General features: G+C 39.0%; 1 long non-coding RNA gene across 1 annotated transcript in view; it reads left to right on the forward strand.

The window, feature by feature from the left end:
• Nucleotides 1–3,974: 3,974 nt before the first annotated feature.
• LOC103675791 overlaps nt 3,975–26,884 on the forward strand; it is a 51,789-nt gene continuing 28,879 nt past the window's right edge. Inside the window, exons 1-2 of the long non-coding RNA XR_005832377.1 lie at nt 3,975–4,211; nt 22,477–22,833. This is a non-coding gene — a long non-coding RNA (uncharacterized LOC103675791). The remainder of the gene's footprint in view (nt 4,212–22,476; nt 22,834–26,884) is intronic.

Genomic DNA, 26,884 nt, shown 5'->3' on the forward strand with positions numbered 1-26,884 from the left:
TAAAAAACAAAAAACCAATGTGCATGCCTTCATTTAAAAATATTTTATTGCTAAAAATTTCTCATCACCAGTTGAGCTTTCAGCGAGTTGTACTCTTTTTGCTGGTGGAGTGTCTTGCCTTGATGTTGATGGCTGCTGACTGCTCAGAGTGGTGGTTGCTTGAAGACTGGGGTGGCTGTGGAAATTTCTTAAAGTAAGACAGCAGTGAAGTTTGCTGCCTTGATTGCTTCTTCTTTTCATGACTGATATCCCTATAGCATGTGATGTTATTCGAAAGCATTTTGCCCACAGTAGAACTTCTTTCAAAATTGGAGTCAATCCTCTCAAACCCTGCTGTTGCTTTATCAACTAAGTTTATGTCATATTCTAAATCCTTTGTTGTCATTTCAACAGTCTTCACAGCATCTTCACCGGATTAGATTCTATCTTAGGAAACCACTTTCTTTGCTTATCCATAAAAAGCAACTCCTCATATGTTAAAGTTTTATCCTGAGGTTGCAGCAGTTCAAATATAATAATAATGAAAAAATTTGAAATACTGTGAGAATTAGCAAATTGTGACACACAGGCTTGAAGTGAGCAAATGCTGTTGAAAAAACGGTGCTGATAGACTTGTTCAGTGCAGAGTTGCTACAAACCTTTGACTTCTAAAAAACTCAATTATCTGCAAAGTCTAATAAAGCAAAGCGCAATCGAATGAGGTATGCCTGTATGTAAGTGTATGAAATCAACACATTGTACATCTTAAAGTTATAGAATGTTATGTCAATTATATCTCAATAAAGTTGAAAAACAAACAAGAATCGGTACCAAAAGAAAAAGAGGTATAGAGAGTAATTGAATCCCTTCAATAGTATTGCCATTACAGGGAAGATGTGTGGACTTTGCTGCAGAAGTCCCTAGAGCTCCCCCCAATGCAACTCCTGTCTGGGTGGGATTCACTTGTTTCTGTTCTTGGAGTCCCATGAGGTATCTGTTTTTGTTTCTTTTTATAATTAACCCACTTTCCTTGACTTAGCCTGAGTGAATCTGTGTTCTTTCTTTCCAAAAAACCTTAATTTAAACTAATTGAAATTCCTGCTCTGGACTTTAGTCATTTTCTCCCAAATGGAGAATCTCTTTAGCTAGAGAGGCTGGGATGACATTATCACGCTTAATGGCTAACCATGAATCATCTCATGTTGAGGGAGAATATATACAACAACTGCAGTATTCAAATGATATTTCAAGATCAAAACGTAAAAGTGCAATTGATATTATAGATTGAATAGAAAAGACAGTGTATATGTGGGAGGGAGAAGTCATTGAGTATAAGAGGAAAGTACAAAGAATCAGCCAGGGTCAACCCTGAGAGATACTGAAAATAGATTTTCTTTGTCTGCGTCTCTCCCTACCTTCTCCAGGCACACATCTTGTATTTGGTTTCTCCAATCTTGGCTTCCACAACCAATCTTGTTTGAGTTGCTATTGTTATAACCCATCTTTCTCCATGCACACCTGGTCTTCATGCATCAAAAAAATTGAAAGATCTTAAACAATCTAACTAGAACTTAAATTTCTAGTGCTCAAGGAATTCAAAAAGGAAGAAAAACCCCAAAGTAGCAGGGGTAAGGAAATAATAAAGAAAAGAGGAGAAATAAATGAAACAGAGAACAGGAAAACAATAGAAAAGATTGATAAAACTAAGAGTTTTGGTTCTTGGAAAAGATAAACACAATTAACAAATCTTTAGTGACACACCTTATTTTATTCCAGGGTTGAGATGCCTACAGACCCCTAAAAGGTAATATAAATTAATGAAGCAGTAAGGGACAGACTTTATTGCTTATGTAAGATATTTTTCACTTGCACAAAAATGTACATTCTGTTTTAGTCCAGGCAGCTAACTGTTGTAACAAACAACGTTCAAATCTCAGTGACTTAACAGAGTACATTCCTCACTCATGCTACAGAGCAGAGTACAAGAGGGACCTCTGTTTCATGCTGTCATTCAGGGATCCAGTCCACTTCTGCTCTGTGGCTCTACCATCCCACTTGTATTCAACTAGAGGAGGAAGTATGAGAAAACATCCATTTAAAACCCTTTCAACCTCAGTGATATGTCATTTATCCACATTCCGTTCACAGAAGGGCTGGGAAATGTAGAGCCCAGGAAGAAGAGAAGGACACAGTTGTTAAGTTACTTTGAGAAATACATGCAGAAATACTAGAACTGAAGCAATGGAAATCATTCAGAGGTTTCAAAGTAAAGGCTCACAGGATACATTTGACCTACAGATGAATTTCTCTTAGACCAGTGCTCTTAAAATGTGAACTGGAGTGTTTTTAAACTGGCGTGCATTCTCCAATTTACCACAGTTCGCAGTACTCCCTATCTATCACTCATGACCCCTTCTGCACCTTTTTTTTTTTTTTTTTTTTTTTTTTTTTTTTTTTTTTTTTTTTTTTTTTTTGCTTAATTCCTAGAGGCACTTGTGTGATCTCGAATGAGCCCGAGTATCTCTTTCACTGGTGATGAGGAGGTATTGGGAGGAGGTGAGAGAAGGAGTGACGTAAGAAGCAGAAGGCAAGACAGTTAAGAAGATGGGCCTGGAAAGACAGAGTGTAAGGAAGTAGAAAATTGGGCACTAGTGTCGTGTACAAGAAAAGGCCACTCCATCCAGGGCTGAAGTCTCCTCTGGATTAGCGGGTAGGTGACAGAGCCGTCTTCTGGCTTACGCAACAGCCCTTCCCTTTTTCATGTTGGTAGATCCTAGAACCTGATGTTCACAACTGAGACTATAAAAATGCCAGATACTTACCTCCCTAGCACTCCTTGAAGCTAGGGATGTCCCTTAAACACACTTCCAATGAGACATGAAGGGAGATGTGGCTGATTTCTTGCCTTATTTAAAGAGGAAAATGTATAAGCAGTGTTTTTCTTCTTCAGGAGAAGAGAAGAAGTTTCTTTTGCACTTTGGGTGCAGTTGGTTGAGGGAGTGCAGGTCTCTTACCATCATGGGGCAACTGGCTGGAGGACAGAAGCCAAGGGGTAGAAAAGCATAGAACAGAAAGATGGAAGGACGCTGGGTCCCTGAGAACATTATTGAGCTGCTGAACAAATACAAGGCCTGCCCAGCTTCAGGCTTTTCGGTTATGTGAAAAAAGCAAAATAAACAAAAAGACAAAACAAAACAACAAAAACCCTTTATTTAGGCTACTTTCTCTTGAGTATTCTGCTGATTGTATCCCAAAACATCTCAGCTGGTACAGTCAGCAAGAACAGGTGCAACGGAGTGGTGGGGATAAGAAGGGACAGTTGTTGCTGAGGTCCACTTAAACCGAATGTGAAGGAAAGGGACAATGGCTTGACTGTGAAGAAAGGTAGAAAAAGAAGAGATTAAACCTAGAACTTCCTTCTATAAGGCAGTATATGTGAGGGTGAAGGGTGTGGACTCTGGATTCAGAAAGACACTGGTTTAGATCCCAGTTCTACCATTTGTTAGTTGTGAACTGGTTATCTTCTCTCTTGGAGCCTCTATTTCCTTTTCTGTTAAGTGGGGATTAGAGTAGAGTGCATTCAGAGGACTGTTGTTGCAAGGCTGATCCGAGTTCACATGTGTGAAGCTCTTAGCACAGGGCCCAGCAAGTGTTTAACACATGTTAGCTATGATTTAGACCATCACTGATCTTTTTAGCCTTTTATATCTGCTCTTGCATATCTCCCTCTGGATTGCCTCATACACACCTCAAACTCCTGGTGCCTGGTCTCCCTCTCACCATGTGCTCTTCATTTTTGCTAATTAGGAAAATGTCTTGGGTGCAGCAGAAAGACATGTGGCATGGGCTGTGTGAAACTGGATGTTTGGGCTGGATAGATTTAATTCACAGAGTATGCTATGTGCTGCCTGGTTATCCAAGGAACCCAATAAAAGCTGATCTCATCATACTGATTGAATTTGCTGACACGCTTATCATTTCCTTTTACAGTTTTTTATGGTCCAGGATGACTCTGTTGCCAGCATCTTCTGATAGAAGGAATTACTTTTCCAGGCAGTGCAATAATGCTATTTATCAAAAGAAACACTGGACAGTCAGAATGGACTTCAGAGCTGTGTCCTGAGCCATCTGGCCAACTCTCGGCAAGAAACTTCTTTGTTCTTTAGAGACTGAGCTTTATCCCCAAGCACTAACAGAGTTGAAATGGAAGAAGTTGGACTTACTTGTCTTTGGTATGTAAACAATAACTTACTATTTACGCATATGAAGGGACATTTTTAAAGGAAGGAAGCAATTGTAGGGTGTTTTGTCCCTGCCTCACTGACCTCTCCATTTTAACCTTGCTCTTTTTATGTGGGGGGTGTGTTTACTCTTGTTTATGAAGCTGTGTCTGTGAATATAAACCCTTTATGTAATTCACTTGTTTATTCAACATTTACTGAATGCCTACTATGGTTCTGGCATCTTTTAGGTGTTGTGATACTGTGAAGTTCCTGCTCCCAGGAGGCTGAGCCCTGGGCTTGGGGTACCTGGTAGGACAGATTTGGGTTGAAGGCACTGGGGTGCAGAAAAGGAGAATATTCCAGGAAACAAATGGCAAAATTGCTCTGAGGGGAACACTGGATATAGAACCTACATTCCTGAGAGCGTCAAGGATGCCATAAAACAAATATCAGTGTTTCTATCATGCTTCTAACTGTACTTTTCACTACAGCATTGACGTATTCAGAGCTCCTATTCAAGTCAGAAGCTGTTATACAATCTTTTCTGAATGAAGGCAGTAATGATTCCCTGTAATATGGTTTATTATATGAAATTAGTAAAATCTTAAGCCTCAAGACATAATGTGCACCATAAAATCGTGATATAACATAGTTAATCTATACTTTGGGGGTTAGCTCAGTTCCCCTCAATTATCATTATAAAAAGGTTTCGCTCCAACTGGAAGAAAGAGCAGCTGAATTTGTAAAAGAGTTCTAGATGCTGCTGCCTTAGTTAAACAAAGACAGAAAAGCAGGAGGATGGAATGTGGATTTGGTGAAATGCTGGCATAGAATACAAAGCAGCAGTGAGTCCTTAATATAAATACATTTCACTCCAATAATTGCAGGTGAAATTAACTGTTTTGGGGGGAGAATAATAGGAATGAATCAATTCTATTTCAGGTTAGCATTTTGATGTGAGGTTTTAAGCATTTGTAATTCCAAGTTAAGAAACATGAAATGTGACATTTTTCATTTTGGGTATGAATTTCTATGTTTATGGATACTGTTTCTATATGTAATACGTATTTTTTTAGTATAACCATTTTCCTTCTCACACACTCTTTTTTTTTTAGAACTACATTCCTTCCTGAACTACCCTGCAGCCTTTGCATTAATTCCTAGGCTTCCTGAAGGAGGCTCCATGTTAATCTACTGATCCTATACCCTAGTCAGTATCCTTTTCAGGGATTTCAGAAATGGCAATAAAGCCCATTCTGCCCCTCTGGCTCTGAATTGCGGGGGCTGTGAGATGTGGTACTGGGGGCGGTGTTAGCGTCCATATTTCTTAGCGTGTGGTGTGGTCTGCAGAGTCCAAGAGAAGATGAAGCACGAGCCCAGAGGAACAGGAGGACAGACAACAAAAGCCTTCGTTGCAGTTGTTCCCAGGTTCAGTGCCAGATTTCTGTTCATGAATTGTGTAAGACACTCCGCTATCCTGATTTCCCCTTTCTGATTAAACTAGTTCAAGTGGGGTTTCTATCACATGCAACCAAGTAATTTCTGACTAATGCAATCACCCTCCCTGCTGCCCTCTATGAGCTCTTCAGTTAATTTGGGTTCTTCATCCTACTTTCTTTTCTTTTCTTTTTTTTTAAGATTTTATTTTTAAGTAATCTCTACACCTAATGTGGGGCTCGAACTTAAAACTCCGAGATCAAGAGTCACATGCTGTACCAACTGAGCCAGCCAGATGAAGCCCCTCTTCATCCTACTTTCTAAACCTCTTCTGTGTTCCTGCCTCCACACTTCTGCATTGAGATCATCACCATTCTCTCCCGTTATGGAAGCTCAGTCCTTAACAACGTCCAGCCAAAGTTCTGCCTGCCCTGCACATCTTTCCCTGACTACCTGGCCTTCTCTCTATGCCCAGAACTCATGCAGCCTTTGTTCTCAATATATGTGCACTGGCACTTTCATTTTCCCCAAACTGAGCTAAACTCCTTGAGCACTGAGGCAATTTATCCTACCTTTGTGTCTCTCCAGGGCCTTAAACATTGTAAGTGTTTCGTTTTGAGAGAGATGATGTTGCCAGCTATGATTTTATAGCTAGATGATAATCTTGAAGATCTAATTTAAATGGAAAACTAAATATAATGAGCTCATGTCAGCTGAGTAATTATTTTAGGATGAGGTTACATTGAATGGCAATAGTTCTTGTAGTGATGACTTCTATATAGAGATATTGTTGTATAAGATGTACACACCCTGCTTGGCAGGGAGGATGTGTTTTGGGAACTAGGACTGCTAACAATGTCACACAGGGTTGTTAGAGCACAGCCGTCAAGACCATGCATTCCCAGCGTTTTATATTGACAATGCCTCTTCCATTCTCTTCAAATGACTTGAAGTTATGACATGCTTCTGGCCCAGTTTTCTTCTAGGTATTTTTCACACAATAGCAGATCAATTATCCCAGGCTACAGAGATATTTGTGATGCCATTCTAATGTCACTGTATTTCCACAATCCTGGAATTGTCTGCTGAGCCTCACCCTATGTTTTCACATCTATTTCTTTGAGGGTAACACCAGCTGCCTTACAACTAGTATAATTATAGCATCCAGCATGACATTTTCCTTGCTTTCTTTGGGGCATGTCCAACTCTATCACTTTCAAACATTATGTTAGCCATTAAGAATAAAAATTCTTGACCAGACCCAAAATAATTGGCAGAAATAAAGACCAAGGAAAGTAGATACCCTGCAGAACATGCTTGCTTTTGGAGAGCAAGGCAACATACTCAGAGGCTGTGGTTTTTGCAGTTTGTGTCCCAGCTCTTATTGGTTGACTGCCTACAAGTATAACTAGTGCTCATAGCATGGCAGAAATATTCAGTAATAGAGAACCAAACTGGAGAGTATATTGATACATGTGTATGTGATTTGGGAAAATACTTCAGAAACAAAACGCTTTATAAAATTCAGGGGCAGATAAACAGCATTAAACCTGGTAACTTGGATAGAAAAAGGAGAACTTATATATAGGTATGTACTCAACTTACAAATATGGCTTCTTTGCTAACTACAAATGAAGGATTCAAAACTCAGAACTTTGATATAGGTTTGTGAAAAGAAATGGAAGGAGAGGTCCTGAAAGGTGAAAATAGATGACAAAAATAACAGACCATTAGTCACAATACCAAGGCAGTTACAAACCAGAGCTGGGATGACCGTTATTCTAGTTAATGAAGACAACAAGGTGGAGAATGACCCCTGGATAAGCAGCATAGGGGGAAATGTCAGAAAGGTCTGAGTCCCAGGACTCAGTAGGGACTTGTTGGAATTGCTTTCTCAGGATTCAAGACTTCTGAAGAGTGAATAAAATATGCTCTCATGAAAACCCTGACAAGCCACCATCCTGGTCAAATGACTCTGGCCATCTATATTATTTAAAATAGCTTTGGTTAACTCAGAAATGTGGAGAAGCATTTTTTCCTAAAAAAAGCTAATGTCTACATGTATTACATGTGGATAAAACCTAGCAGGTCATCGCAGTTCCATTGGATCTCATCTTAATAAGAAGTTCCAAACTTAATTTTTAAAAAAATTTCTTTCTTTCTTTCTTTCTTTCTTTCTTTCTTTCTTTCTTTCTTTCTTTCTTTATAAATTAAGATTTCAGCTTCTGGTACTGCAAGATCAGAAGAAATGCTGAGGGCTACATTTTTGAGAAATGAGTATAGTAAAATACAGAAGAAAGAAGTCTCTTTCCTATTGTGTTCTTGAGATGGCAGCATAACATGATCACATCCCATTTAATCCCTAGCCAACTGCAAGCCTTCCCTCCCCAGGAGGGCCAGGCTCATGGGTGTGCAAGCCATGCAGTGGCATATGACTCTGTTCCCAGAAGGAACCCTGTGCTTATTTTAATGTCTTGCTGTTGCTGTTTGGACATGCTTAGTAATTTTACCTTTGAACTTGTGTTTTATAAGTGGAGCCTGATGGGACAAGGAGTACACTCATGAACAGAGGGGCTACTCCTGGGGTGTGTACTGAGAGGCACAGACAGGCAGGTTCCAGGGGCTACAGACAGCAGTGTATACATGGAGCATCACCGAGCACACACACACAAGCCTGGGGTGGTCCAAGATGTGGAGGGGACCCCAAGGAGACAGCTGGGGCTAGACCTGGGTCTGACTTGGTGGTGGCAAAAACAGCACTGGTGGCCTTGGGAAAGAGGAGGGTATGGCAGGGGGCAGTACTGGGACCGAGGTTGTGACCCTGGCTTTGTGGTCCATCTCGGAAGCCCCAGAGCTTCTGCACAAACATTAATTCTCTAGACTGAGCAAGGGTATAGGAAATGCTGGCACCAAGGAAGTAAATTTTGTCCGTAAATAATTACAGAATAATAGCATACACATGGATATTGCTGTAAAGCATATTAGGGAGTTATCACTTTTCAAAGAGTTTAGAATTTTTGGGTTTGAAAAATGCTGCAATATTATGAAACAAATATCAGACTTATGAATAGAAATTAAATTTATAAATTCTCCCATTAGGGGTACCTAAGTGGCTTGGTCAGTTAAGCCTCTGACTCTTGATTTTGGCTCAGGTCATGATCTCAGGGTTGTGAGATTGAGCCCCATATCAGGCTCCAGGCCCAGCATGGAATTTGCTCAAGATTCTCTCTCTCCCTCTTCCCCTCCCCCCTCCTCTCTCTCTCTCTCAAAAAAAAGAAAGATCATCCCATTAGATGGAAAAGAACACTGTTTTCATATGAAGCTTCAGATGAATCAATTACTAATGAAGATGACAATTCTAAAATTAATTTTTCCTTTTAATTGAAAATGCAATAGAGGAGTCTGGGGGATGATGGCTGTGTAGGAGGACCCTGAACTCTCTCTGTCCCTAGTTTACAACAAGATACCATCCACATCCAAGTCAATAAACTGGAGAATGATCAGAAGACCAGAACAAACTCCACAGCTAAATATGAAGAAGCTACATCTGAAAGCTTAGGAAGGACAGAGAGGCAGAGGGAGCTGCCTGCAGAAGGGAGAGAGCTGTGACAGAAAGGGCAGAAAAATGGGTCCTTGCACCAGGGAGCTCACATGAAGAAGACTAATCCCCATAATGTTTGTCTTTAAAAGCCAGAGGAACTGAATTCTATGAGTTTGTAAAACCAGTGGGACTTGGAACCTGGAGCTTTAAAAGTCAGCTGACTCAGCACTGTGTGAGCTGGGAGCAAGTAATAGCTGGGTCCCCACCCTTAAAGAGACAGCAGCCTGCACAGAGAGGTAACATAAAAACAGCAGTTTATACAATGCTGGGGGAAAATGGGAGACAGATCTGTTCATATGGATTTTAGAGCATGGTGGGGCACTTCTATGAAAATAAAGGAGCTGGCAGGCACCATTTTCCTCCCTCGCCCCCCAGCATAAACACAGAACCACCTGGGAAGCAGGGCTACATGGACAGTTGGTACCTAATAAGCTAGCTGTGTGCCAGGCCCACAAGTTCTCCTAAGGTCTCACCCACTCCAAGCCTGCTAGCCTCTGTCCTGGGCTCAGGGCAAATTTTGTTAGCACACAAAACTGCACTGTTAGCCAACTGCACAGCTGCCACTGTATACCATGCCCAGTGGTGCTCCCCCAGCCACCCTAGCACTGTAGCATCTCAGGTGATCCAGCATAGGACGAGTGATCCAGTACAAACTTTGCCAGCACTGCTGCCCTGCTCCCAAGTTCCCCAGCAGGCACACCCTCTCAGAGCTGGCCTGCATGGGTCCCACTAACACTACAGAGAGCAAGCACAGCTCACAACAGGCAGCGTGTCAGTGCAGATGACTGCACTGAAAGGAAAAGTGACCCAGACACAACAGAAGGGCATAAGCAACAAACATAGGATACTCTCCTGAAGTGCCAAGTTCTGTTGAACAGGGGACATGCACTGCAGGGCACTCCAGGACCTCTTCTTCATAAAGTCACTGCTTTCAAGAGTAGAAGACATGGTCGACTTTCTTAACACACAAAGACACAGAGAGGAAAATAAAATGAGAAGACAGAGAAATGTATCCCAAATGAAAGAACAGGACAAGGCCACAGCCAGAGATCTAAGTGAAACAGATATAAGTAACATGCCTGATAGAGAATTTAAAGCAATGACCATAAGGAAGTGGAAGACATGAATGAGACCCTTAACGCAGAGATAAGGAATAACATAGCAGAGAAGAAGGGCTCAATAAATGACATGAGAAACATGCTTGATGGAATCAACAACAGGATGGAAGAAGCAGAGGAATGAATTAGCGACCTAGAAGAGAGTAATGAAAAGTAATCAAGCTGAACAAAAGAGAGAAAGAAAAATTATGCAAAATGAGAATAGACTTAGGGAACTCAGACTCCATCAAATGTAATAATATTCATATTTTAGGAGTCCCAGAAGAAGAGAGAAAAAGGGACAGAAAATTTGAAGAAATAATAGTGGAAAACTTCCCTAATCTGGGGAAGGAAACAGATGTCCAGATCCAGGAAGTAGAGAGAACTCCCTTCAAAATGAACAAAAGCAGACCCACACCAAGACATATTGTATTTATGCAAATATATAGTGATAAAGTGGCAAAGTATAATGATAAAGAAAAAATTTTAAAAGCAGCAAGACAAAAGAAGTCAGTAACTTACAAGGGAAAACCCATAAAACTAGCAAGAGACTTTTCAATAAAAACTTTCCAAGCCAGAAAGGAGAGGCATGATATAGTGAAAGTGCTGAATGGGAAAAATCTGCAGCCAAGAATACTCTATCCAGCAAGGCTGTCACTCAGAGTAGAAAAAAAAGATAAAGAGTTCCCCAGACAAAAAAAAAAAAAAAAACACTAAAGAAGTTCATGACCACTAAACCAGCCCTGCAAGAAATATTAAAGGGAACTCTTTGAGTGGAGAGACCAAATGTGAGAGTATAAAGGTAGGAAATGCAATAAGCAGTAAAAATGAATATTTCTGTAAAAACTTAGTCAAGGAACTCACAACAAAACGAAGATATAAAATACAATAACATATACCTTAAACATGGGGAAGACAGAAGAATGGGTTCAAACTTAAATGACCATCAACTTAAGATAGACTGCTATATGCAGAAGGTGTTATATACAAATCTAATGGTAACCCTATATCAAAAACCACTAATAAACATGCAAAGAATAAAGAGAAAGAAATCCAAATATGTCACTAAAGAAAATCAGCAAACTGTGAAAGACAGAAAGGTAAGAAAGGATCTGAGAAAATCTTCAGAAACAGCTATACAGCAAGTAATAAAATGACAGTGAATACATATCTAAAAATAATTACTTTGAGTTTAAATGGACTAAATGCTCCAATCAAAAGACATAGGGAGACAGAACAAATAAAAAAACCAAGGCCTATTTATATGCTACCTACAAGTCTCATTTCAGACCTAAAGATACATGCAAATTGAAAGTGAAGGGATGGAGAAGCATTTACCATACAAATGGATGTTAAAAGAAAGCCAAGGTACCAATACTTATATAAGACAAACTAGATTTTAAAACAAAGACTGTAAAAGAGACAAAGAAGGACACTATATAATAATAAGGGGGACAATCTAACAAGAAGATATAACAATTGTAAATATTTATGCACCCAAAATAGGAGCACCCAAATACATAAAACAGTGAATAACAAACATAAGTGAACTAATTGATGATAATACAATAAAAATAGAAGACTTTAACACCCCACTTACATCAATGGACAGATCATCTAAACAGAAAATCAGCAAGGAAACAATGATTTTGAATGATACACTGGAACAGATGGATTTAACCAATACATTCAGAACATTACATCCTAAAACAGGAGAATACACATTCGTTTCAAGTGCACGCAGAACATTCTCCAGAATAGATCACATATTAGCCCATAAAACAAGCTTCAACAAATTCAAGAAGATCAAAGTCAAACCATGCATCTTTTCTGACCACAACATTATGAAATGAGGAGTCAACCACAAGAAAAAAATTTGGGAAGACCACAAATACATGGAGGTTAAATAATATGCTGCTAAACAATGAATGGATCAACCAGGAGATCAAAAAAGAAATTAAAAAGTACATGGAAACAAATGAAAACACCATGGTCCAAAACCTCTGGGAGGCAGCAAAAGCAGTTCCAAGACGGAAGTGTATAGCAATACAGGCCTACCTCAAGAAGCCAGAAAAATCACAAATAAACAACCTAACCTTACACCAAAAGAAGCTAGAAAAAGAACAAACAAAACCTAAAGCCAGCAGATGGAAGGAAATAATTAAGATTAGAGCAGAAATAAATGATATAGGGGCGCCTGGGTAGCGCAGTTGTTAAAGCGTCTGCCTTCGGCTCAGGGCGTGATCCCGGCGTTCCGGGATCGAGCCCCACATCAGGCTCCTCCACTGGGAGCCTGCTTCTTTCTCTCCCACTCCCTCTGCTTGTGTTCCCTCTCTCGCTGGTTGTCTCTCTGTCACATAAATAAATAAAATCTTAAAAAAAAAAAAAAAAAGAAATAAATGATATAGAAACTAAAAAATAATAGAACAGATCAATGAAACCAGGAACTGGTTCTTTGAAAAAAATCAATAAAATTGATAAACCTCTAGCCAGACTTACCAAGAAAAAAAGAGAAAGGACTCAAATAAATAAAATCAAAAATGATAGAAGAGAAATAACAACCAATACCACAGAAATACCAACAGTTAGAATGTTATGAAAAACTATATGCTGACAAATTGGACAGCCTGGAAGAAATTGACAAATTCTTAGAAACTACCAAAACTGAAACAGGAAGAAATAGGAAACTTGAACAGACTGATAACCAGCAAAGAAATTGAATCAGTAATCAAAAAACTCCCAGCAAACAAAAGTCCAGGACCAGATGGCTTCACAGGTGAACTCTACCAAGCATTTAAAGAAGAGTTAATAACCTATTCTTCTCAAACTATTCCAAAATTTAGAAAAGGAAGGAAATCTCCCAGATTCTTTCTATGAGACCAGCATTACCCTGATACCAAAACCAGATAAAGACACCACTAAAAAAAAAAAAAAAAAAAAAAAAAAAAAGAACGGTAGGCCAACATCCCTGTTGAAAATAGTCGCAAAATCCCCAATAAAATACTGGCATACCAAGGGGCACCTGGCTGGCTCAGTCAGTGGAGTGTGTGGCTCTTGATCTCGGGATTGTGAGTGTGAGCCCCACATTGGGTATAGAGATTATTTAAAAAATAAATAAAGAATTTGTAAAAAATACTAGCAAACCAAATCCAATAATACATTAAAAAAAAATCATTCATTGTGGTCAAGGGGGATTCATTCCTGGGTTGCAAGAGTGGCTCAATATTTAAGATTCAATCAACATGATCTATCACATCAATAAGTAAAAGGATATGGACCATATGATCATTTCAATAGATGCAGAAAAAAATGTGTGACAAAGTACAATGTTGATTCATGATAAATACTGTCAACAAAGTAGGTCGAGAGGGAACATCCCTCAACATAATAAAAGCCATATATGAAAAACGCACAGCTAACATCATCCTCAAAGGGGAAAAACTGAATGTTTTCCCCCTAAAGTCAGGAACAAGACAAGGATGCCAACTGTCACTACTGTTATTCGACATAGTACTCGAAGTCCTAGCCACAGCAATAAGACAACAAACAGAAATAAGAGGCATCCAAATCAGTAAGGAACAAGGAAAAGTTTCATTATTTGCTGATCACATGACACTTTATACAGAAAACCTGAAAGACTCCACCAAAAAACTCCTAGAAGTGATACACAAATTCAGTAGAGTTGCAGGATACAAAATCAATGTACAGAAATCTGTTGCATTTCTATATACCAATAATGAAGCAGCAGAAAGAGAAATTAGGAAAACAATCCCATTTTCAGTTGCGCCAAAAATAATAAGATATCTAGGAATAAATCTAACCAAAGAGGTGAAGGACCTATAGTCTGAAAATTATAAAACATGGATGAAAGAAATTGAAGATGACACAAAGACATGGAAAGACATTTCATGCTCATGGATTCAAAGAACAAATATTGTTAAAATGTCTATACTACCCAAAGCAATCTACACATTTAATGCAATTCCTATCAAAATACCAAACAACATTTTCCACAGTACTAGAACAAAGAATCCCAAAATTTGTATGGAACCACAAAAGACCTTGAATAGCCAAAGTAATCTTTATAAAGAAAAACAAAATTGGAGGCATAATAATTCTGGACTTCAAATTATATTGCAAAGGTATAATAAACATAATGGTATGGTACTGGCATGAAAATAGACTCATAGATCAACAGAACAGATTAGAAAGCCCAGGAATAAACCCACAACTATATGGTCAATTAATCTTTAACAAAGAAAAGAAAATACAGTGGGAAAAGGACAGTCTCTTCAACAAATGGTGTTCGGAAAAGTGGACAACAACATGCAAAGAATGAAACTGGACTACTTTCTTACACAAAAATAAACTCAAAGTGAATTAAAGAACTAAATGTGAGACCTGAAGTCATGAAAATCCTAGAAGAGAGCACAGGCAGTAACCTCTTTGACATTGATCATAGCAACTTTTTGCTAGATCTGTCTCCTGAGGCAAGGGAAACAAGAGCAAAAATAAAATATTGGGATTACATCAAAATAAAATCTTCTGGCAAGGGCTTTCCAAGATGGCAGAGGAGTAGGAAACCTGTTTCATCTGGTCCCATGAATTCCACTAGGTATCTATCAAATCATTCTGAACACCTGTGAACTCAATTGGAGATCTAAGAAAAGAATAGCTGCAACCCTACAAATAGAAAAGTGACCACTTTTGCAAGGTAGGAGGTGCAGAGAAGTGAATCTGAGGTGATACATGGGAAGATAAACCGAGAGGAGAGGGAACCTCCATCAGCCAGCACCAGAAAGTGATAAAATAGCAGAGCACAAAATCAGAACTTTTAGAAATCTGCTCAGGTGAAGGACATCCCTGTCTGAAAGGCGCTCAGGTGATGAAACAGGGCAGAATCCTGGGTGGGACAGTGTGGTCTCAGGATCCTCAGGGTCACAGAAAGAGCAGGGGGGGGGTGCCTAACTGCGGCAGAGTTCCCAGGCATCAGAGCAGGGAACTCAGACTCCATCAAATGTAATAATATTCATATTTTAGGAGTCCCAGAAGAAGAGAGAAAAAGGGACAATTGTATAAACCAATTAAGAACAAAATTAAAGAAACACATCGATAATAATACAATAATAGCAGGGGAATTTAACACTCACTGCAATGGACAGATCATCTAAGCAGAAGATCAGCAAGGAAACAAGGGCTTTGAATGACACACTGAACCAAATGGACTTCTTAGATATATTCAGAGCATTCCATCCTAAAGCAACAGAATACACATTCTCCAGAATAGATCAATACTGGGTCACAAATCAGGTCTCAATCAATACCAAAAGATTGGGATCATTCCCTGCATATTTTCAGACCACAATGCTTTGAAACTGGAATGCAATCACAAGAGGAAATTTGGAAAGAACTCGAATACATGGAGGTTAAAGAACATCCTAGTAAAGAATGAATGGGTCAACTGGGAAATAAAATAATTAAAAAACTCATGGAAACAAATGAAAATACAACTGTTCAAAACCTTGGGGATGCAGAAAAGGCCATCCTAAGAGGTAAATATATAGTAATAGAAGCCTTTCTCAAAAAAAACAAGAAAGGTCTCAAATACATAACCTAACCTTACACTTAAAGGAGCTGGAGAAAGAACATCAAATAAAGACTATACCCAGCAGGAGAAGAGAATTAATAAACATTAGAGCAGAAATCGATGAAATAGAAGCCAAAAGAACAGTAGAACAGATCAATGAAACTAGGAGCTAGTCTTTGAAAGAATTGATAAGATTGATAAACCCCTGATGAGACTTATCAAAAAGAACAGAGAAAGGATCCAAATAAATAAAATCATGAATGAAAGAGAAGAGATCACAACCAACACTGAAGAAGTACAAACAATTATAAGAACATATTATGAGCAACTATATGCCAACAAATTAAGCAATCTGTAAGAAATGGATGTATTCCTAAAAACCTATAAACTACCAAAACTAAACCAGGAAGAAATAGAAAACCTGAAGAGACCCATAAGCAGCAAGGAAATTGAAAGAGTAATCAAAAATCTCCCAAAAAACAAGAGTCCAGGGCCAGATGACTTCCCAGGGGAATTCTACCAAACATTTAAAGAATTAATACCTATTCTTCTGCAGCTGTTTCAAGAAAACAGAAATGGAAGGAAAACTTCCAAACTCTTTCTATGAGACCAGCATTACCTTGATCCCAAAACCAGACAAAGATCCTACCAAACAGAATTATAAACCAATATCCCTGATGAACAGGGATGCAAAAATTCTCAAGATACTACAGAACTTTAAAAGGATTATTCACCACGACCAAGTGGGATTTATTCCTGGGCTGCACAGATGGTTCAACATCTGCAAATCAATCAATGTGATACACTACATTTATGAAAGAAAGGACAAGAACCATATGATCCTCTCAATAGATGCAGAAAAAGCATTTAACAAAGTATAGCATCCTTTCTTGATTAAAACTCATCAGTGTTGGGATACAGGGAACATACCTCAATATCATAAAAACCATATACAAAGAGCCCATAGCAAATATCATTCTCAATGGGGAAAAGCTGAGAGCTTTTCTCCTAAGGTCAGGAACATGACAGGGATGTCCACTGTCACCACTGTTGTTTGACATAGGACTAGAGGTCCTAGCCTCAGCAATCAGACAACAAAAAGAAAAAAAAGGCCTCTGAATCAGCAAAGAAGTCAAACTCTCACTCTTTGCAGATGGCATGATATTCTATGTGGAAAACCCAAAAGACTTCACCCCAAAATCCAAAATCAGTTGCATTTCTATATACTAACAATGAGACAGAAGAAAGAGAAATTAAGGAGTCAGTCCCATTTACAGTTGCACCAAAACCCATAAAATGCCTAGGAATAAACCTAATGAAAGAGGAAAGGATCTGTATTCAGAAAACTATAGAACACTCATGAAAAACATTGAGGAAGACACAAAAAAGTGGAAAAACGGTCCATGCTAATGGATTGGAAGAAAAAATAAAATGTCTATGCTACCTAGAGCATTGTGTACATTCAATGCAATCCCTGTCAAAATACCATCAACTTTTTTCACAGAACTGGAACAAATAATCCTAAAATTTGTATGGAACCAGAGAAGAAAACCAAAGCTGGTGGCATCACAAATCTTGACTTCAAGCTATATTATAAAGCTGTAATCATCAAGACAGTATGGTTCTGACACAAAAACAGACATATAGGTCAATGGAACAGAATAGAGAACCCAGAAATCGACCCTCAACTCTGTGGTCAACTAATCTTCGATAAAGCAGGAAAGAATATCCAATGGAAAAGAGACAGTCTCTTCAACAAATGGTGTTGGGAAATCAGACAACCACATGCAGAAGAATGAAACTCAATCATTTTCTTTCTTTTTTTTATGATTTTATTTATTTAACTGACAGAGAGAGAGAGCATGCGCACACAAGCAGGGGGGAATGGCAGGCAGAGAGAGAGGGAGAAGTAGGCTTCCCACTGAGCAGGGAGCCTGATGTGGGGCTTGATTCCAGGACCCTGGAATCATGACCTGAATCAAAGGCAGATGCTTAACTGAGCCCCACTTGGGGCTAGACCATTTTCTTACACCATACACAAAAATAGACTCAAAATGGATGAAAGACCTAAATGTGAGACAGGAATCCATCAAAATCCTGGAGGAGAACACAGTCAGCAACTTCTACGACTTCAGCTGCAGCAACTTCTTGCTAGACTGTCTCCAAAGGCAAGGTAAACAAAGACAAAAATGAACTATTGGGACTTCATCAAGATAAAAAGCTTTTGCACAGCAAAGGAAACAGTGGACAAAACCAAAAGACAACCAATAGAATGGGAGAAGATATTTGCAAATGTCTTATCAGATAAAGGGCTAGTATCCAAAATCTATATAAAAAAAAAAAAGCTTATCAAACTCACCCCCAAAAGAAAAAATAATCCAATCAAGAAACAGACAGAAGACATGAACAGACACAGACACATTTCTCCAAGGAAGACATTCAAATGGCCAACAGACACATGAAAAAATGCTCAACCTCATTTGGCATCAGGGAAATACAGATCAAAACCACAATGAGATATCACCTCACACCAGTCAGAATAGCTAAAATTAACAAGTCGGGAAATAACAGATGTTGGCAAAGATGCAGAGAAAGGGGAACCCTCTTACACTGTTAGTTGGAATGCAAGCTGGTGCAGCCACTCTGAAAAACAGTATGGAGGTTCCTCAAAAAGTTGAAAATAGAGCTACCTTATGACCCAGCAATTGCATTACTAGGGATTTACCCCAAAGGATACAAATGTAGTGATCCAAAGGGGCACCTGCATCCCAATGTTTACAGCAACAATGTCCACAATAGCCAAACTATGGAAAAAGCCCAGGTGTCCATCAACAGATGGATGGATAAAGAAGATATGGTATTATACACAATGGAATACTACTTGGCTATCAAAAAAATGAAATCTTGCCATTTGCAATGATGTGGTTGGAACTAGAGGGTATTATGCTAAGTGAAATAAGTCAATCAGAGAAAGACAATTATCATACGATCTCACTCTTATGGGGAATTTAAGAAACAAAACAGAATCATAGGGGAAGGGAGGGAAAAATAAAACAAGATGAAGTCAGAAAGGGAGACAAACCATAAGAGACTGTTAATCATAGGAAACAACCTGAGGGTTGCTGAAAGGGGTGGGGTAACTGGGTGATGGCCATTAAGGAGGGCACTTGATGTAATGAACACTGGGTGTTATATGAGACTGATGAATCACTGAACTCTACCTCTGAAAGTAATAATACATTCTATGTTAATTAATTGAATTTAAATTGAAAAAGGGGGAAAAATGAAAAGCTTCTGCACAGAAAAGGAAGCAATCAGCAAAACAAAAGGCACCCTACAGAATGGGAGAAGATAATTGCAAATGACATATCTGATAAAGGGTTAGTATCCAAAATACATAAAGAACTTATAAAACTCAACATCCAATAACTAAATAATCCAGTGAAAAAATGGGCAGAAGACATGAACAGACATTTCTCCAAAGAAGACATGCAGATGGCCAACAGACACATGAAAATATGCTCAACATCACTCACCATCAGGGAAATGTAAATCAAAACTACAATGAGATATCATCTCATATCTGTTAGAATGGCTAAAATCAACAACAGAAGAAACAACAGGTGATGGTGAGCATGTGGAGAAAAAGGAACACTCATGCACTGTTGGTGGAAATGGAAACTGGTGTAGCCATTGTGTAAGCCAGTATGGAGTTTCCTCAAAAAGTTAAAAATAGAACTACCCTATAATCCAGCAATTGTGCTACTGGGTATTTGCCCAAAGAATACAAAAATACTAATTCAGAGGGATACATAACTCCCAATGTTTATAACATCATTATTTACAATAGCCAAGATATGGAAGTAGCCCAAGTATCCATTGATTGATGAATGTATAAAGAAGATGTATTATATTGGGGCGCCTGGGTGGCTCAGTCAGTTGAGCATCCGACTCTTGATGTCAGCTTGGGTCTTGATCTCAGGGTTGTGAGTTCAAGTTCCGAGTTGGGCTCCATTGCTTGGTGTGGAGCCTACTTGAAAAAACAAAAGAGGGAGAAAAGAAGATGTGATATGTATATACAATTGAATATTATTCAGCCATAAAAAATGAAATCTTGCCTTTTGCAATGACATAGATGGAGCCAGAGAGTAAAATCCTAAGTGAAATAGGTCAGTCAGAGAAAGACAAATATGATTTCACTCGTATGTGGAATTTAAGAAACAAAAGAACAAGCAAAGAGAAAGAGAGAGAGAGAAAGACAAACCACAAAACAGACTCTTAATTACAAAGAACAAACTGATGGGTACCAGAGGGGAGGGGATGGGGGGATAGGTAAGATAGGTGATGGGGATTAAGAAGTGCACTTGTAGTGTTGAGCACTGGGTGATGTATGGAATTGTTGAATCACTATATTGTACACCTGAAACTAATGTAACACTGCATGTTAACTAACTGGAATTAAAATAAAAACTTTTAAAAATAAATGGAAAAAAAAAAGAAAATACAACAATACAATGTATTAGTAGGTGTTTTGAATTAGTTACAAATTTATGACACCATTTTTGGTTTTGGAGGTGCCACCTCCATTTCAGAAAATGATAGAGCAAATACTTTAATGCCATTATACTAATTTACATTTATAATTAAATTCAGATGCATGACACTGATTTTTATGGGGAATTAAATCTTTTAAAAAAGATTTTCTGCAAGAACCATTGGCTCTGGATACACTAAAAGTAATAAAATACTATTTATTGTATTATACAACTAAGCACCAAAATATTTTTCATAATTTGTAAATTTATGTTTTTGCTCATGTATTGCTATTATTCCTATTACATTTTGTAAGTAGTAATAAGGTATTTTTTTTAAAGGAAAGAGCTTTATATTTTTAGTACCTTTAACTGCACTTTCCCCTTCTTCTTGAACAAGGGACCCTGCATTTTTATTTTGCATCGGGTCCCACAGTTTTTTAGCCAGCCCTGTTCCCTTATGTTGTGACCCCTCCATGAGCACACTCAACCTGTCTTGGCTTTAGGACAGTCTTTGCCTTGGACACAGGGATTGATGAAGCTGTAGCCTGACTCACTTAGAATCAGTATTAGGTCTCCTTGTTGCTAGTCTCTTTTTGATGATGGCTTCTACTTTCTTTTCAACATTGTCTCCTTTGTACCTTGGTTCTGGTACCTGGCTTTCTGCTCTTCTCTCTAGCTTCCCTCCCGACCATTTTCTTACCCCGCCCTCCACAACAAAGGAAAGAACACTGAGACACGCTCAGCTGTTGCTGTATCAAATGGGGTAGTTTGGAGAGGCTCAACTTTGAACTAGAACCAACTATTTTAGTGGAACACGTTCTGAAAGAGTAGACAATTTTGCCGTAGAAATCTCAGAAATACATGGCTTTGTATCCAAATATATGATCCCTGGTTGTCCCCCCATGCCTATTTTCCCATTCTTCACCGTAATAGACGTTTGAGCTGGGCCTGAGCCTGTCCAGGGGAACTACATTTCCCAGCCCCCTTTACGGCTGATTGTGTTTTTGGAACTCAGCCTCATCAATGGGATGTTTGCTGAGACTCTAGCAGCACCAGCTAAATTTAGCAGCACTAGATAGCCGGGTTATACTTTTTGCACCTTCTTCCAGGATTCTGCCTGAAAAATGAATATGATGTCTGGAAATCTAACTTAGCAGAAGGACAAAGGGATGGTAGAACATCAAGTTCGATTCTGTTTTGCCATCTGCCCACAGGGCAAGTTTTTGTGTTTTGGAAGAAAAGCACCCATTCTGTAAATCCTTTATTACCAGATGCAGAAAAACTGCCATAATGAATTCACAGTCTGTCTTGATCATGTGAAGGGCCTCATCTCAGAGTTGTGCAGTACAACAAAACACGACAGCCTGGTCTAGAAGGAGCCTGGGCCCTGAGGACCTCACGGAAAGAACTTACAGTGTCTGCCATAGCTATCTACATCTGGACTTTTGTGTATGACAGAAATTAGCTTTCTTATTTAAGCTACTATTATTTTGGGTTATTTGAAGCCAAATCTCATCCTCATAGGATGATCCATATTGCTCGTCACCTTTTTTTATGTACAGTTGCTTCTCAAATCTTAGTGTTCATAGAAATCACCTGGCTGTCTTGTTAGAGGGCAGGTTCTGGTTCAGCAGCTGTGGGGTGGGGCATTTCTAACTAGCTCCACACAGATCACCGTTTGAACAGCAGGTTTTTATGAAACCATATATACTGCCATCTCTTCCTGAATGAGGGACGCCTCTTTTAACTTAACCAATCATTATCGTAAAGAGGTAGATCATCAACAAATATTTTTCAGGTCTGATGAGAAAAATGCCACATTGTACATTTCTCCAATTTAGAATCCTTTTGAGATAGTTTCTCAAAGTGTGATCTGTTAACCACCTATGTAAAGAAATTGGTTAGAAGAAGTCCTTTCTGGGAGGAGGGGTTTGTTAGAAATAGTGTTGTCCTCTCGAGGAAGCTATTAAATCAGAACACCTGTGGCTGAGATCGTGGAATCCATGTTTTTCACCAGCTGCCCAGGTGGTTCTGATGCACTGTAAATGTGAGACCTACGACTTCCGGAGGAAGGAAAGGCAGGCAAACGGAACTGGAGGAGCTCCGGCCAGCAAGACTTCTAGATATACCCACTGCCTTGAAGAAATGCATGATAACACGCTGAGAGTGGGAAATAAATGCAGACCAGAGCCTGGGAGTCCCTAGCAGTCGGAGAGAAAAAGTGTGTCCGTGGACTTTTGATGCAAAGCCAGAGCAGGTAGAGCCGGAAGGAACATTGACCAAATGTCTGTCCCTGGTGTGGAGTGAAAACACTCAGACTGAAGCCATCGTTTTGACATCGATGTAAGAAGAGGAGCCCCATCTGTGTGGGCAGGTAAGTTTATTCTATTCGATGTCTTGGGTGCACAAAATACATTCAAAAAAAAAATTAGGGCCACAAATTTTAGTTTTAAGGACCGGATTTATTTTACAATTTACTGTTAGCCTTTTACTTATTACGTTGAAAAATTACTCTTGGAAAATGTCTAACAAATGTGCATTTTATATAACTGGGAAAAAAGGTCCTGCAGAGCAGCTGTAGGAAGAGGAAACATTTTAAAGCTTTTATAAAGCATAACATGGAAAGAGAACTTCCCTTTAATTCTATTACTAGGTCTGTACCAAATGAGTATGGAGGTGCAATTCATCTCTAATAAAACTTTGTTCAGAGACCGCCAGAGTTTTGCTTGTAATTCTTGAGGATGGAGCAACTCTCCTTCACTAAGGCCGCCATTATCACAGCTTTACCCAGTGCCCCCCCAGCCGTCTGGCGTACTGCAAATTGTAGAATCTGAGTTCAAAACACTAACATTCTGGTCAGCTCTCCAGAATCAGACCTACAGCCTGTATAAAACTGTCCCAGGCTAGTAATGGAGACTTTACTTTCTCCCATGCAGTTTTCACTGTAAGGAAGACGAATCCAGATTGATCACCTCATGTATTTTACCCCTTGTATGTTGAACTTTTGAGAACTGCTTCTACATGACACCTTTTTAAATATTTAAAGAGAACAATCAATCTACCTTCTTTCTTCAGGCTAAATATCCCTGTTTTTTTGCCGTTTAGGTTGTAGAGGACGGAGGAACATTTATCTCCTTTATTATAGCTGCTGTGTCTATTAATACAACTCAAGGTCCTATTAGTTTCTTTTTTGGAGGGAGAGTCACATGTTGACTTATATTAAGCTTGCAATTGAATAAAATATTTATGCCTTTTCCACAAATGGTTCTGGGATATCACTGTCTCTTTGTCTTGTACTTTTGCAGTTTGTTTTTTGAATTGGTTGAATTTCATCCTTTTTTGTACCATCCAGTGTTCTGGGCTCCTAGCTTTTCATCTGTTACTGCCCTTCACTGTACTTATTTTCCTCTCAGCATCATGATCTGCACATGTGATGACCATGAATTTGATATTTTTACCCATGTTGTTGCATAGACGACATTCCGTGCTCCATCACCGGACATCTCTTTTTAGGCTGACAGTCACCCAGGAATCATACCTGAGGGTCACTCTCCTAGTTGCAGATTCTCCTAAATATCCTCGTATCTGGTTCACATCTCTCTAACTTGAGTGCAAAGATCTTATGGGAGACTCTGTTTAGTTCCTTTATACTACCTGGACGCACTGAATCAATAACACTTCCCCAAGTCAGTCCTTTATTTAAAAAAACCCAACAATAAGCAAATAAATCCAGCCTATTTTACATCAAAGTCTTATCTACTGGGTTGGGGCACTAGGTTGATGGTGGTGAGGTGGTGAGATGATTGTGAAGGGCCTTGAAAAATCATGATAAGGGGTGATGGCTGTTTTGCGGACAGTAGAGGACTCCCGCAGGTGAGCAAAGGAGCAACATCATTACATCTAAATGTGACATGTAGGGATGGTGGCTGCCCAGGTGCCTAGAAAAGCTGGCATCCTGAGGTCCGAGAAACAGGATGTGTAGTAATAGGGCTAGCATGTGCGTAATACATCAAAGAGAGGATTCTAATGCCAAGGCCATTGGGTTTTGGTCAGAGCACATCTTCCTAACTGCAGTGATGATCTTGAATATTTTCCTAACTGGTCTGGAGACATTGCTGAAGCTCCTTCAAAGAGAGGCTGTAGGACTTCTTCTTTGTTTTGAGCCAAAATCTTACTTCTACCTCCTGTTCTTATTTGTCCTGCTTCTCTCTCTGTGAGCAACTTTGAAAGCTTATCTATTCCTCTTTCTGTATAAGAACTTCTTAAATATTTTAAATAGTGCCCATGTTTCTTTTACTCAGGCCAAACATTTCTAATCTCTGTACTAGAAATGTTACTGACTTAGCATTATGTGAAACCAGGGAGTTAGTCTCTTATGCAATACACCTAACTGGAAAAGTATAAATTCAATTTTCATATTTTGTTTTAATCTTTGTTGTGTGTGGGTGCCAGTAGGGTTCAAAATGTTAAGAAAAAATTTCCCCTGAAGTCTTATTTTTAAGATTAAAAAACCCAGATTTTAAAGAAGATGTGAATGATATCTCCCTAATTTTCCTTGAGTCCAAACCAAGATTTTCATGAATGAAAATCTCGGCTAATTAGACCTTTTGGAAAATGGAAAAATTATGATTAATTGAAATTTTTTTGCCTGAAAAATGTTTTTTTGTTTGTTTGTTTTGGCCTTTAATGTTGAAAACAATTTCCTGACATAGTTTGCTATGAAGATATACTAGAAAGAGGATTTTAAGTTCTTTTCAGTTCATGAATTTTGTAGTAGATTTTGCTATTGTCCCACTTACCCACAGTGGAGGCAATTAAAAAGCAATCTGTTTTTTCAGATTATCTTTTACCCAAGCAGCAGGAGTCAACGTGCGGCAGGCTGAAACAGGTGAAGGAGATAAGAGGGAGGATGATCTCTTGATGTCTTGGCTGAAGTAAAGGAGCTATGGGGGTTTAAGGTAAAATTACAAAAGGGATAAATTAGCCATTGATGGCTAGCGAGTCTGGTGTCAGGATGAGGACTTTAGCTTTGACATCAAAGACAAAACAGAAGCCACTGCAGTTCTTAAGGTGAGAGGGAATGAATTACAATGTCAGGACAAACAATGAATGGGACAGCTGTGTGCCCATGAACCGAAGTGAGTCAGATCAGTTGGGAGCCTGCCGTAAACTAGCAGTGAGCTGTTAAAGTGTGCATGTTGATTGTGGCATAGGTGATGACAGCAAAGAGTTGTAGAGAAAACATCTCTTGGACAAAGGTGGAGAAGTCATCCTGCGTATGTTAACGGTGCATAATGGACTGGTGCCTCAGCGTTGTTCTCCGTCCCCATCCGCCAGGTCAGGGGTTCTTAACCTGGGCCTCTTGGCCTTTGGGGCTGGGTCATTCTTTATCGTGGGGGGTTGTCCTGTGCATTGTAGCATGTTTAGCAGCAGCCTCAGCCTCTCCCCCCAGGAGACCATAGTACTCTCCCCCAAGTTGCTACAAACAAAGTCTGCAGGTATTCCCAAATGTCCCCTGGAGTGGGGGACAAAATCCCCTGAGAGGAGAGCCACTGCCTTAGACCCTTCATTTGGCTCCATCACGCTGCCAAGTCCAGCCCCTGGAGAAACTGCTGATAGTCAAGAAAGAGGACAGCACATATTTTAAAGTTTTATTATTTAAAAATAGTAAATGTCTTGTGAACTAAAGTAGGATTTACTTTATTGCAGTTATAAGGCTTTTCTTGCCCTCATTTTCTGTTTAATTCCTTCCTTTAGCCCATATTTTCGGCTTAATTATTCTCCTTTCCTCCTCCTCTCATTTCTTGAATTTTGCCTTTTTATGTTGCTTTGACATTTTTCCAGTCTTATCAAATCTATTTTATTTTGTTACTACAAATCATTTTCAGGAGTGGAAGAGGTATTAAACAACACCAAACAATCTTATTAGCACTATATCACTTCTTTTAGTGGGTTAACTCCACATTAAAAAAAAAAGAATCACAACTTCAAATTCTATACCAATCATTTCAAGTATTTATAACCTAATTTTAAAAACTAAGTGTAGATTAAAAACAAAATTGATTACAAAGATGTGAGTTCAAGCCATTTTCTTTTATATGTTTTTATTTTAATCAATAGGTATTTGCCATAGAGCTATAATTGTCTGGTCTTTTGCCATCTTTATTAATCTCTTGCTCATGCTGATTTCTTAAAAACAAATTCCCTCTGTAGTGGAATTACCATAAATTCCATCCTCTATATTATTCAGTTTTCAATGATACTCATTTTTTTGTTGTAAGCTTTTCCCAAGAGATTGAAATCTTTAATACTTTTTGCTCTCTGAGGGACAAAGTTCTGCTAGATAGTAACCTGACTTCGCCACTACAGTATTTCCAGGTGTGGCCACTGACCATCATCAGTGGGTATTTTGGAAAGACCGTCCA

The sequence above is a fragment of the Ursus maritimus genome, unplaced genomic scaffold, assembly GCF_017311325.1.
Source record: "Ursus maritimus isolate PB19 unplaced genomic scaffold, ASM1731132v1 scaffold_5, whole genome shotgun sequence".
Taxonomy (NCBI): Eukaryota; Metazoa; Chordata; class Mammalia; order Carnivora; family Ursidae; genus Ursus; species Ursus maritimus.